The sequence below is a fragment of the Bos taurus genome, chromosome 8 (assembly GCF_002263795.3).
Source record: "Bos taurus isolate L1 Dominette 01449 registration number 42190680 breed Hereford chromosome 8, ARS-UCD2.0, whole genome shotgun sequence".
In the NCBI taxonomy this organism is placed as follows: Eukaryota; Metazoa; Chordata; class Mammalia; order Artiodactyla; family Bovidae; genus Bos; species Bos taurus.
The window spans coordinates 96,597,479-96,610,074 of record NC_037335.1 but is presented as its reverse complement, the minus strand read 5'-3'; the positions used below and the strand labels follow the sequence as shown (position 1 = coordinate 96,610,074).

The 12,596-nt window shown below is 43.3% G+C and overlaps 1 protein-coding gene across 10 annotated transcripts in view; it reads right to left on the bottom strand.

The window, feature by feature from the left end:
- ZNF462 (zinc finger protein 462) overlaps positions 1–6,799 on the bottom strand; it is a 157,301-nt gene extending 150,502 nt beyond the window's left edge. For 3 of the 10 annotated variants that reach the window (XR_808518.4, XM_010808216.4, XM_010808220.4), the window contains exon 1: positions 3,633–6,160. The gene's annotated coding sequence lies outside the window, so the exon portion shown is untranslated. The other 7 variants (XM_059889081.1, XM_015472673.3, XM_005210492.5 and 4 more) reach the window with 7 other exon arrangements.
- Positions 6,800–12,596: the final 5,797 nt, after the last annotated feature.

Here is a 12,596-nt window from a genome sequence, read left to right as displayed (position 1 = left end):
AACTGCTAGACTGGCAACCAGTCTGTCAGATTCTTCCCCCCACTGAGAGAAGTAATTAACTGGTTGTCCTGGTATCACCACCAACAACAAAGATATCATAGAAGTTTGCTTCAAGATCAACAAATAATTTATTTATGTTTACATAATCATATATGGTTAATTAGGTGCAAAATTATCTGGTAATTACTTCCCCAAATAACTCTTTTTATCCCATCGCATTTGAACTTCTGAGTTTGAACACGTAGCATGCATATATATACATATATACATTAGCAAATTTAAATATAACATTGATGACATTCTACTTAAGAGCAAAAGTTATGGTATCAGAAATAACATTCAAAAATGAGTAATTAAAGGTACGATTGCAAGTAAGATTTTTTTTAAGTGCTCTTGGAGAGCCCTAGGTTATTAATAAAGAAGCAGAGTTCTGAAGAGTATTTTTAAATAAGTATACACATCAACTGAGAATCCTGAAAACCATACATCTAGGTCTGCAAAAGCGGGGTTTTACTTCATTGACCATGGACAATTATCAGCTAAAGAACCATGTATTTCTTCTCTCCTTTCACACCTCTCAAAAGAACAATAACCCTCAATTAATGACACAACAGTTTGGGTCGAAAAATGTGATGTTGTCTTATACAGCACGGTGCATTTACTGAATGACACTGCTCCCAGTTACTCAACAGAATATAATTACATCTGGAATCTAAAACCACCTCAATCTGTACAGAAATACTGTAGACATAAAGAACTTTATATACACACACAAATCTGACATATAATGAGAAAGCAAAGCCAGAAAAAAGCTGGTATAAGTCGCTCACCAATGTGTTCCTTATTTCTGTTGAAGCTGGTACCTTTCTATATTCCTCCTTAATTGAAAACAAGGTCCAATCAGCCTCTTTCCAATAAATTAACTGGTTCTGAATCTCCTCCATTCCACTGTGGAGCATTTCTCACCTATCTTCAAGAGTCCATCTAATATTCTTCCAACATCTTCCCTCATACTCAAGATGGCTACCTTACCTAATGGAAAAGCAACATCTTCATGGTTGGCTTTTATAAATTCCTCAAGCATTTCAGGATTTAGTTCTTTACTGGGATTGATTACATACATTCTCCAGAACTAATCCGTGAAGAACTCCAATCAGTGTGTGTGTGGACTGGGTAGATTTGGGTCCTTTCTTCAAATCATCCTCACAAAATGTCTTCCTCTAAGACTAATAAATTCCTCCCAATTAGAAAGGTGAAGCTACCTGGACAGAAGGTTTTCTCAACTGACATAATATTTTAAAATTTTGTTTCCATAGTGATATTGTTAAGAAGACATCTGATATTCCTGAAGACTTACAGTACTTGAGAACACAGAAAAAGGAAGGAAAAAAAAAAAGGCAGTATGGAAGAGAAGAGGGAAAACAAAGGAGCTAAAAGAAGGCCTAATACACAAATGGAGCATCCTGAAAGAAATGCAGACCTTCCAGAAACTGGTGTCAGCCAGTCTTAAAGAGTTCCTCTGAGATCTTGCAAGATTTGCTGTTGCTGCTGTTGTTTTGCAGAAATCAACCCCAACCAGACAATAAAGTCTTGCAGTGCATCAAAACATGATGATAATCAAGCCCCAGAACTCCAAAAATCTCAGCTCAGGGCCTCCACCATCTTCACAATGAGGAAATCACATTTCCCGGTGACTTGCAGGAGACCTGGAGCAGCTTAAAAGTTCTGTGAAGGACCTCAGTGGAAAAATGTTTAAGGTTTTGCCTTGCCTTTCCCAAAGGAGGTCAAAACCCTACAGGTCCACTCAAAAGGAGAGAGAAAAATTCCAAAAGTTTACTTTAAAATGGAAACAAATGCCTCCATAACTTGTGAAAGTACTCCTTGGGTGGGAGAAATATCTGAGAAGCCCTTCCAAGCCCCTCATTTCCTTGCATAATGAACAGATAGTGAGGAACCACCACAGATTCGCCCCCTAGAAAGGGAGAAGGAGAAGGCAGGCAAGCCTCCTCTTCCAGCCATCACCAACAGAGCTTCAAAATGGAGACATCCATAATTTTATAAACACTTCTCAGCTTTGTCTCCTGGAAACCCGCTCTCCTCCATTTTCTGGTGGAGTTACAACATGACACGGGCTTACCTGACTCAGTTCCCAGCTCTCAACCAAACTAGTTACTTCCTCAAAAATCCTGCAAGCCACCTCCAGAAACAAAACCAAAGCAAACCAAACAGCCAACACAGACACTCAGACACAGCCCCCGGGAGCCCTGGGAGAAAGCCCCAACTGGTTGGTCTTTTCCCATCCCAGACGCGTGCTTAAAAATGAAACTTTTTTTTTTTTTTTTTTTAAGTAGGGGAGGAATATAAAAGGAACTCCAGGCAACCTCCCTCCCTCTCGGTAGGTTAGAAGCTACAATGAAAAGAAAATGAGGGTTCCTCCAGGAATGGTGAAAAGCCTGGAGAATGAACGTGAGAAGAAGCTTTGTGTTTTGGAGTCTGGACTGGAACCAAAGCAGACAGCTTGCAAATGGAGGACAGGGAGATAAAGAAAGGGAAAGAGAGGGGCTGCTCCAATGGGGGGCGGCTGCGGCTTCCCCTCGCGCCTGGAAGGAGGGCAGACCCCTGGGAACTGCACCAGGAGTCAGGCGACCCCCGGGCCTCTGCCTGGGGGTCCTTTCTCCCTTCCTCAGAGGAGAGCCAAGCGTGTGTAATGGCTTCTCCTCTCCAGAAACCGTTGTCTCCTCCACCAGACGCTTCTGAACCCCTAGCCTGGAGACAGCTCCTCAGCGGCTCCTGAACCTGCGCCCCCCTCCCCGACTCCCACCGCCCCGCCACCCGGCCGGCGCCCCCCGCTCCTCGCCTCTCTGCTCACCGCCGCCGCCGCCACCCCCCGACACATCCCGACCCCGCATCCCAACTTCGGGGAGAGAGAGAGAGAGAGAGAGAGAGAGCCAAATACCTGAGGAAGAGGGGGGTGCCAATCCGCACGGCTTTGCCATCGGGCTGGGGACAGGCAGACAGAGAGGGGGAAAGAAGGAGAGGGACAGAAAGAAAGAGGTCAACCCGCTCAGGTCGGGGCGGCCGGGAGCGCTCCCTCCTCTGCCCCTCGCTCGCTCCCTCTGGCTCTCTCGGCTCAGGTCTCCTCGACTCCCGCCCTCCGCCCCCCTCTCGGTCCCTACTCCTGTCCCCACACCCGGAGCATCCGTCCTAAGCCTCCGGCTCTCTTCTCACTCATCTTTCATTTTCTCTTCTCTCCCTAGAACTACACGAAATTAATTAAGCCACAGCGCTCCGCTCCCCCCCGCCCCCCAGCAGAAGGAGCAGCCAGCAGGAAAAGCACAGCCACCTCCGCTGCCACCACCACCACCTTCTCCTCCTCTTCCTCCCTCGCTTCTCCTCCTCCTCCTCTTCCTCCTCCCCCTCCAGCTCTCTCCCTCCTCCTCCTCCTCCCCCTCTTCTCTCTCGCTTCTTCTCCTCTTCCAACAGCCAGTCCATGCAGGGGACTTCCTCTCCTCCCGGCTCCACCAACCCTCCTCGGCCGAATGAATGAGCGCGTTTGTGCCTCCACCACCCCGCGCTCTCCTCCCCGCAGCACTCGGACCACCCCGAGGTGCTGGTTAATTGCAGTAACTTACAGAAGAAGCGTCCCGGCGCCGGGAGGTGTTTCGGGTTCTCCAGCCCCACCGCCTCCTTATCCTCTTTCTCTTTCTCCTCTTCCTGCTCGGGTTATTGTTGTGGAAGTTGTTTGGGAGTCTCATGTGCTTCTGCCGGGTCTCAGCAATGGAGGATCGCCATCTTCCCTGCCTTCCTCGGCTCCTCAGACTCGCTGCAGCTGCAGATGACCTGAGATATCCGTCTCTCTCTCCCTCTCTCTCCCTCCCTCCCTCTCCCTCTCACTCTCTCCCTCTCTCTCTCCTCTTCTCTCTCCTCTCCCTTTCCCTCGCGCGCTCTCTCTCTCTCTCTCCCTCCCTCTGTGTCTCTCTCTGAATAATGAGCAACCAGAGGGAGAGAGAAAGCAAGACAGAAAGAGAGAAGGCAGACAATCTTCTGCCACACAAAACGCCGGAGCACCAGGGGGTGCGCGAAGCCTTTCTAATAACAACAACAACGTGCGGGAGAGAAGATGAAAAAAAAAAAAGAAAGAAAGAAATGAGGAAAGGGCTGGAGGTGGGGGGGAACGGGAAGAATTATCCAAGAGCTGGAGAAGAGCAGAAGGAGAAGGTGGAGGAGATGCTGAGGCTGCGGCTGCTGTCCCCCCTCCCCCTCGCTGAACCCCAGAAGGAGGCAAGGTGGTTGCAAAGTTAAGGCTGGGACATTGTCTTTGTCACTCAGAGCAACACAGAGCCAGGCCAGTGAGATGCAAGAGGAGGCGGTGGCGGCGGCGGAGGAGGAGGTGGTGGAGGAGGAGGAGGAAGAGGAGGAGAAGGAGGCAGAGGAGGAGGAGAAGGGGAAGAGGCAGATGAGATGAATAAAGACCTGCGGAGAAGGCGGTGCGAGGAGCGCGGCGGCCGGACTGAGGCGTGCGCGCTCGCGTCCCGGAGGCACCCGGCCGCCCCGGCCGGCAGAGGAAGCCCCCGGTGAGGACCCTGCCCGGCCGCTCATAGTGCTCCCACCATCAGCCCTACCGGAGGAGCCGAGTCTTGGCCCCAGAGTCCCTCACACGCATCCATCTAGAGGCCAATCTTTGCAAAAGAACATACATGGGGAACTAGAGGTTGCAAGTCTAAACCCAGATCAACCACGTGGGGCTTTTTAATCCCTTTCCAGCTTGCGGTGTGAGTATCTCCAGTGAAAAGCTCAAATTGTCCATTACTGGCACGTATTTTGAAGTCTTCTCCTCCGAAATAAAGACTCATTGTGCATTTTATTTCTTTTCTGATATGGGAGGGGGGCTGGGGGAGCGAAAGAACCCATCATTCCGAGCCTCGGAACCACCACTTTCTTTTCCTAACTTGTGAAGTGTTTTGACGGCGCACCAAAAGGGGGAAAAAAGCCTACTTAAATAACTTTACACCCTCCAGCCCGGCGTTGTTTGCACTTTCTGGCTGATCATCTAAAAGCTCAGAAAGTAACAATCAGAGCTACTAATGATAAGGTGTCATGGTGTTGAAGACAAGAGAACCAAGATGAAGCTTTCACACCTTGAATTTTTATTTGGTGTAATTTCCCACAAATCGTTCTGAACTATTTATTTTGCAAAGGAGTGCGTTTACCCTCCTCTCTAAGTCCAACGTCTCCTAAGGCTTTAATTTGATGGGGGAGGGGGCGGGAGGTGGTGCCTACAGTATAAAAAAATCAATACAGCAAGTCAGAAGCAATTGAAGTTCAAGGGCATGGGCTGCTTGTACCATTTCTATTCCTCGCATCCTCGAGTTGGACATCAACAGTCTCGACAGAGAGAGAAACACGCAGCGCGAGGGGCAGAGACCTTAATTAAAGTTTCTTTTGTCCGCGTCTGAATTGGGGGATGTTGCTGGATTCCTTTGCATTGGGGAGCGCGCATCCGGTGGAGAAGGCGCGGTGTAGAGGATCCAAGGCAAGATTGTCCTCTGTAATACTCACTACCTCCCGGCCACCCCATCCACCCCCAACAACAGTCCGGGCAGACATCCCCATAAGCCCATACAATAAAGGGGAGGAGGAGACGCGCGCGGAGTTGGTTCCCACCAGATAGCGGGGTTTTATAAACAGATCTGACTCGTTTTCCCAGCTTTTCCCCAATCGTTTATTCCGGGGCAGAATCTCTCACCCAGAGGCAGGATTTCAACCCCTTCCAGTCAACACTTCCTGCCCTTTTCTCCTCCCACTCACATTGAAAAGCTTGGGAGCCCTAAAAGGGTGTTGATGGCGGGGGTGATAAATAAATAAATAAATGACACTCTACGCGTGCGGTGGAGAAGAAAGGAGGGGGGAGGGAGAGGGAAGAGAAAAAGTAGGGAGAGGAAAACCTGGAGGGGAAAGCTCCGAGGCGAAAGGGAAACGGGAATCCGAGAAAGAAGAAAGGAGAGAGGAGGACGGCAAGACTCGGCAGGACTGAAGTGACCCTGGCTTTGTACAGGCTTGGGAGGACTCCCCCTTCCAGGTGCCTGGAGGGACCTGGGGAAGTCCTTCTGCCCCGAGCTCCTCCCCCACAGGACCCCAGGGATGTCTGAGCGCTGGCCGCCGCTCCCCCATAAATTCCTCGTGGCACCAAGAGGAAGCGCGCCAGGTCTCCATCGTCCCTCCACTGCCCCGGCTGATAATTTACCTCTTTGTCTTTAATAAAAAGCTGACTTTTTCTGTCAAGCTCTGCACCGGGAAAATAACAACCGTATTTCAGGTTGAAAGCTCCTATCACTGTCGGGTTTTGGAGGCTGTGATAAAATCTTCATCGACGTGAAGGTACCTTCTGGGATGGCTTGGGTCGGAAGTCCTAAGATGGGGGCCGCTCTTCCCTGGGGGCAGGGGGGCAGGGGCGCGGGGAACCCGGCGGTGCGGAGAGAGGAGGAAGCGACGAGGTCAGAGGAAACGCAGGGCTCCTGGGGCACCAAAGGGCTTCCCGCAGTCGGGGAATGAGCCCTGGGGAGGAGCCTTTCGCGAGAACGTGAGCGCGCCCCAACACGCCTCAGACCTCATAAACCCACTTGGCAAAGACCGGGGAAGCGGCTGGCGGACCGACTGCGGTGAACTCAAGAAATTAACCTGCGCTGCAATTAAACGGGCTGCCGCCCTTTCAGACTCACCTCGAGCGACCGAGATAGCTCCCGAACCGGCCGTGGGGGGACCTGGCTCCTCCCTCCCGTCCCAGGAGAAGAGGACAAAAAGGGGAGATGGACTTGGAGATGGCCCCGCCCTTCAAACGCTCCAATCCTTGGAAACTAAACCTCCTCTCCAAGCCTCCACGTCTAGAAGGGACAAAGGCAGCGAGGAGATCCAGAGACTGATGGAGAAGATAGGTGGCTTTCGGGCTTCTCAAATGGGCGCTTTGGGCGAAAGGGACAATGGCTCAGTTTCCATTCCAAATACAGGATACTCTTGAGAAGACCATCTTCTGGTTTAGAAGCAAATTGACTTCCCAAAGCCGTGAAGCAAGCTACTGGAAAACTCCTGCATAGCCCTGGTTTTTTAATGTGAGAAGGCTAAAAATTCAGTTCATGACACCATACACAAATTTTTCGACATTTTTTGAAGTCACAAGTGCCTGAACTATCCATCTAAAAATAGTCGAAAGAAATTAACATGAAAGAAATAAACATGGTCGGGGAATGTGCTTTTTGTTGCTTGCTTGTTTTTATTGGGGGTGGTTTTCTTTCAAATGATAAGAAAGTTATTTGGATAAATAAAAGCTAGGTCACTCAAGTGAAGTGTTGAAGCTGAAGGTTTTAGTGAAAACCTCGACAGACTTGGCGCTTAAGTAACTGTAATTATGCTTTGCCATTAGCGGACCATTAAGATAAACAGGAGAAAGTTCACACCTCCTGCTATTTCATTCCCTAAGAATATTCACAAAGATAATATAAGCCTCATTGGTGGGCTCTCTCCTCCACCAGGAGGGTTAATTTATAAAATTCTTAATTAAAATGGAAAAGCTTAGATTTTGTACACAGGCAACAATGTGAAGCAAGTCTCCTGAGGACATGTTGACTCCGTGAAATTTGCCTTTTGTTACTGTACCCTATGCCATTATTCCCCTGGAGTGATATGGTATTTCAGGACTCTGTTTATGTTCCAGGAAATAGGAATATGTGGGAAGCCCAGACCTTCTTCTCCCTTATCGTGGGTGACTAGCATACACAGTCCTCATAAAGGGAAATTATGGCTCATCAGAAGAGTGCCTTTATGAGCATTAATAGAAGAATAAATCTTGCAATTTTAGTTCAAGAAATAGTAGAGTCCTATAATCAAAGTGACCCATGCAAATATGATCCACTTACTTGCCCAACCCTAGCAGGATAGGGATAATCTATAAATCATTTTGGTTTCTAAAGGTTAGGAAAGGAAAGCACCCAAATGTCTTAAAGTGTTTATGAAGGGAAAGGGGATGTCTATCCCCTGTAGGAAGGAATCATGGAAAGAAAGAAGAGTTGGTCCAGAAGCTCCATTAAAAAGATAGAATTTCAACCGAAACCAGAGTGAATAAATGTTTTAATGTCATTGGTTCAATACTGACATTATATCATATTAAAAAAAAAAGCCCTGCTTCCTGAAAACTATGCAAAAAAAAATTCCAGTTTATAAATGCCACTTTCTAAATTTCAGCTGGAAAACTGTTCAGGCTGATGATTTTAGCAAAACAATATTTCATCTTTAAACGTTTGACCACACACCTCTTGAACTTGGAGGTATTTTCTTTCCTGCCCTATGTAAAACTACTTTTCCATTCAATTCAATATAGTCATTTTACTATTTGCATTTATTATTTTCAATGGGCTATTTATTTTGAATTTTCAAAATCTTTTACTCTTGTTGAAAATTAGTCTTTAAAAAGTTTTTTTTTTAAGACTTCAAATTGGATAACTATGGACTTCAGATATCAAATAAGTGAAGTCACTAACACGTCTTTCTGATCCCTTACAGAAAAATCAGTATTTTCTCATAAACCCAAATCTAAACACATGTAACTAGTTGACTGGTGTCCATGCCTAGCAAGAAGTGACTGGAAGAAGACAAACACAGATAATTCATGATTCTGAATATCTCTCAAAGGAAGAGAAATTGCAATAACTAATATTAAACTTACCCTACGTGAGTCTTTGCATATATGCCTGTGGATAACAAAGATGTTTCAATACCAGTGTTCTAATTTTTCTTTTTCTTTAAAGTCTTTTCCCCAAATGGTAGAAGTTAAATTTACACTCCTACCAAACTAGGTTCTGTAGTATGGAACATTCGGTGGAATACCCATCAACAATTGAGTATTTGTTTAGCATCTACGATATGGCATACTCAGCTGAATACTAGTGGTACAAAGATGAATAAGAGACAATAAGTCAAAGTCTAAATGCATGATGTTCTCCAGGAACCATTGGCTTTAAAATCCCATTATGTGGACTTACACAGAACTTTAGATTTTTACTCACTCGAAAACAATACAGGACATTGGCCAATAAGGAAACATTAATTTAAACATTTTTGTTCATACTACAGAGTTATTAGGCAGTAATATTCTGTTAAAATTTTGGGATTTTACTTTAAAGCCAATGTCTTGCCTTAACTTATAATTTAACATGAAATTCTAACTAGAGAAGATCTTTTTAGGAAGAAGATGTGTTAGACCATCTATGATTGTATTAACCGAAATTCATAAGAAAAAGACACAGCTGAAAGATTGGCCATTTTTTGAGTGTCCCATCCAGCAGACACACCAGTATTTCCAGATTTCTACCACTCACACTCAAACTGAACCTCAGAGAAGGGATGTAACCTGGTCAGGAACACAGCTTCCTAAAAGTTATCATTCTGATTTCTTTCTTTCTTTTGTTTTGACATGCTTCCATACTACTTGTACTGTTATTTACTTAACATATATTATTTTAAAATAAACTTTAAAAAAATCTTATCTCCATCAAAAATAATAATACTCATGAAATCACAGATCTGGTGGGCTATTTATATATAAAATTTCGATACACATCAAAAGAAATTTATTATTAAAACTAGAATAAAGAAAAAAAGATTTTGGATTAAAAAATTAGTCTGAAAGTATACCTGCCAAACTCTTAATGGTAAGGAATGAGAAAGGTGTAAAAGAAAGTGTTTGAATTACTTTTTGGTGTACAAACAGGAATCATTTTTATAATTTAAAAAATAAGAAGAAGGTTGTATGGTCTAGTGGTCGCTAGTATAACCCCAGAGTAAGCCTTTGCATTATACGTTCTCAGAGGAGTTAAACAGTAGCACAAGGCTTTTCAGTGCAATTTAACAATACATATTTAAAGTCTTAAAATGTTCACACTTTTTGTTCCCTTAATTCCACCTCTTAGAACCTACCCTAAGGAAACAGTCAAAAATGTAGAAAAGATTTATATTAAAAAAAAATGATAGCGTAAAATAAACAATTGAGAGTAACTTGTGATTAAGAGGAATCATAGTCAATAAATCCTCACTATGACATATTAAGCCGCTTACAATTATTTATGAAGATTTTGTAATTAAACAGAAAAATGGCCTCATACTATGTTAAAAGCCTAGATATAAAATTAAGATCACTGAATATTTTTTCATAAGGCATACACTCAGAAATCACCTTGAAAGGATATCAATAGTAAATTGACTTATAAAAATTTTAGAAACTGTAAAACTTTTAAATGATCTCTATAAGTTCTGTAAATATATAAACCATATATACATATACATGTGTATATATACATACACATACATAGTATTGACTGTTTGAACTGAATTGTCAATTATCTGTTCAAGTATTTCAAAACATTTTAAAGTTAAATGGTGGAACCCACTTTCTTGTATCTAGTAATTATTAATGTGTCTTATTAATATTGCTGATAGAACAGTGTCACCGTATCTGGTTTTCACAAAGATAATTTAATTTGCTTTTTACAGGGACAATAGGAATATTTGAATATTATGAGTTCATTTTATATATAAAAGGAAATTTAGGACCAGTGATTAAACTTAAGACCTTCCAACCGTAATAATGTAAAGAAGACTAAAATCCAGTTCTCCCAATTTCTACTCTTATATTTTGAAATCTAGACTTCCATATAATCTCAAAAACATTACCAAATATTATCAAAGGAAATTTTCTACTGACCTATATGAAAAAAGGTTATCTTTATCAGTTTTGTGAATGAAAGCTCTGATGCTCTTTTATACCTAAAAATTAGAATAGATACTGTGTGTGTGTGTGTATATATATATATATATATATATATGTATGTTTATTTACCTTTTCCATTTGTTAAGCATATATATAATTCCCATTTCCTGAAGATATGGAAAAATAGATCCTCTAGTTCACTGTTAGTGGAAATATGAAAAACTTCAATCTTTCTCGATGTATTCAGTTCAGTTCAGTCACTTAGTCGTGTCTGACTCTTTGCAACACCATGAATCGCAGCACGCCAGGCCTCCCTGTCCATCACCAACTCCCGGAGTTCACTCAAACTCACATCCATTGAGTCCGTGATGCCATCCAGCCATCTCATCCTCTGTCAGCCCCTTCTCCTGCCCCCAATCCCTCCCAGCATCAGAGTCTTTTCCAATGAGTCAACTCTTTGCATGAGATGGCCAAAGTATTGGAATTTCAGCTTCAGCATCAGTCCCTCCAATGAACACCCAGGACTGGTCTCCTTTAGGATGGACTGGTTGGATCTCCTTGCAGTCCAAGGGACTTGCAAGAGTCTTCTCCAACACCACAGTTCAAAAGCACCAATTCTTTGGCACTCAGCTTTTTTCACAGTTCAACTCTCACATCCATACACGACTACTGGAAAAACCATAGCCTTGACTAGACAGACCTTTGTTGGCAAAGTAGTATCTCTGCTTTTGAATATGCTATCTAGGCTGGTCATAACTTTCCTTCCAAGGAGTAAGGGTCTTTTAATTTCATGGCTGCAGTCACCATCGGCAGTGATTTTCAAGCCCCCCAAAATAAAGTCTGACACTGTTTCCACTGTTTCCCCATCTGTTTCCCATGAAGTGATGGGACCAGATGCCATGATCTTAGTTTTCTGAATGTTGAGCTTTAAGCCAACTTTTTCACTCTTCTCTTTCACTTTCATCAAGAGGCTTTTTAGTTCTTCTTCACTTTCTGCCATAAGGGTGGTGTCATCTGCATATCTGTGGTTATTGATAGAGGTCTTTAACCCAGGAATTTAACTTTTAAAAATTGACTTAGGAAAACTCAACTATCGTCAAAATTTTTTGTACAAAGGAGTTAATTATGGCATTAATACCCAACGATAAGTGATGGTTAAAGTATGTTCATCCATGTAACAGGAAGATGTGTTTATTTATTGGCTGTACCCCGAAGCATGTGGGATCTTAGTTCCCTGATCAGGGATCAAACCTGTACCCCCTGCATCAGAAGTGATGAGTCCCAACCACTGGACTGCCAGATAAATCCCTATAGGAAGTTATATATCTATAAATTCTATAAGAAAAATTAAATGATAGTGAAATAGTTACATGATTTTTGATAAGGAGAAAAATAGATTTTGAAACAATATAATAACACTGTCCCATATTTGTAAATATGTGTGTATATCTAGGCATTGAAGAATTATTAGAAATGTGTAATCAAAATGTTAACTAGTTTTTTTTCCAGGTGGTGTAATTGTTTCTAGGTGATGTAATTTTTTCTAGGTGATGTAATTATGGGTACATTATATATCCTTTTCTGCTGTGGCTTCTTAGATTTTTAAACATTTGTACAATGAATATCTTTTTCAATTAGAAAGATAAAACTTTAGAACTTCCAAATAAAGTTTGCTAGCCTTACAAGATTTCTCTCCCTCTCTCTCTTTTTTAAAGTATTTATTTATTTGGCTGAGTCAGGTCTTAGTTGCAGCACTTGGGATCTTTAGTTTTCATATGCAAGATCTAATTCCCCAACCAGGGATTGAACCTGAGGCCCCTGCACTGGGAGCACAGAGTCT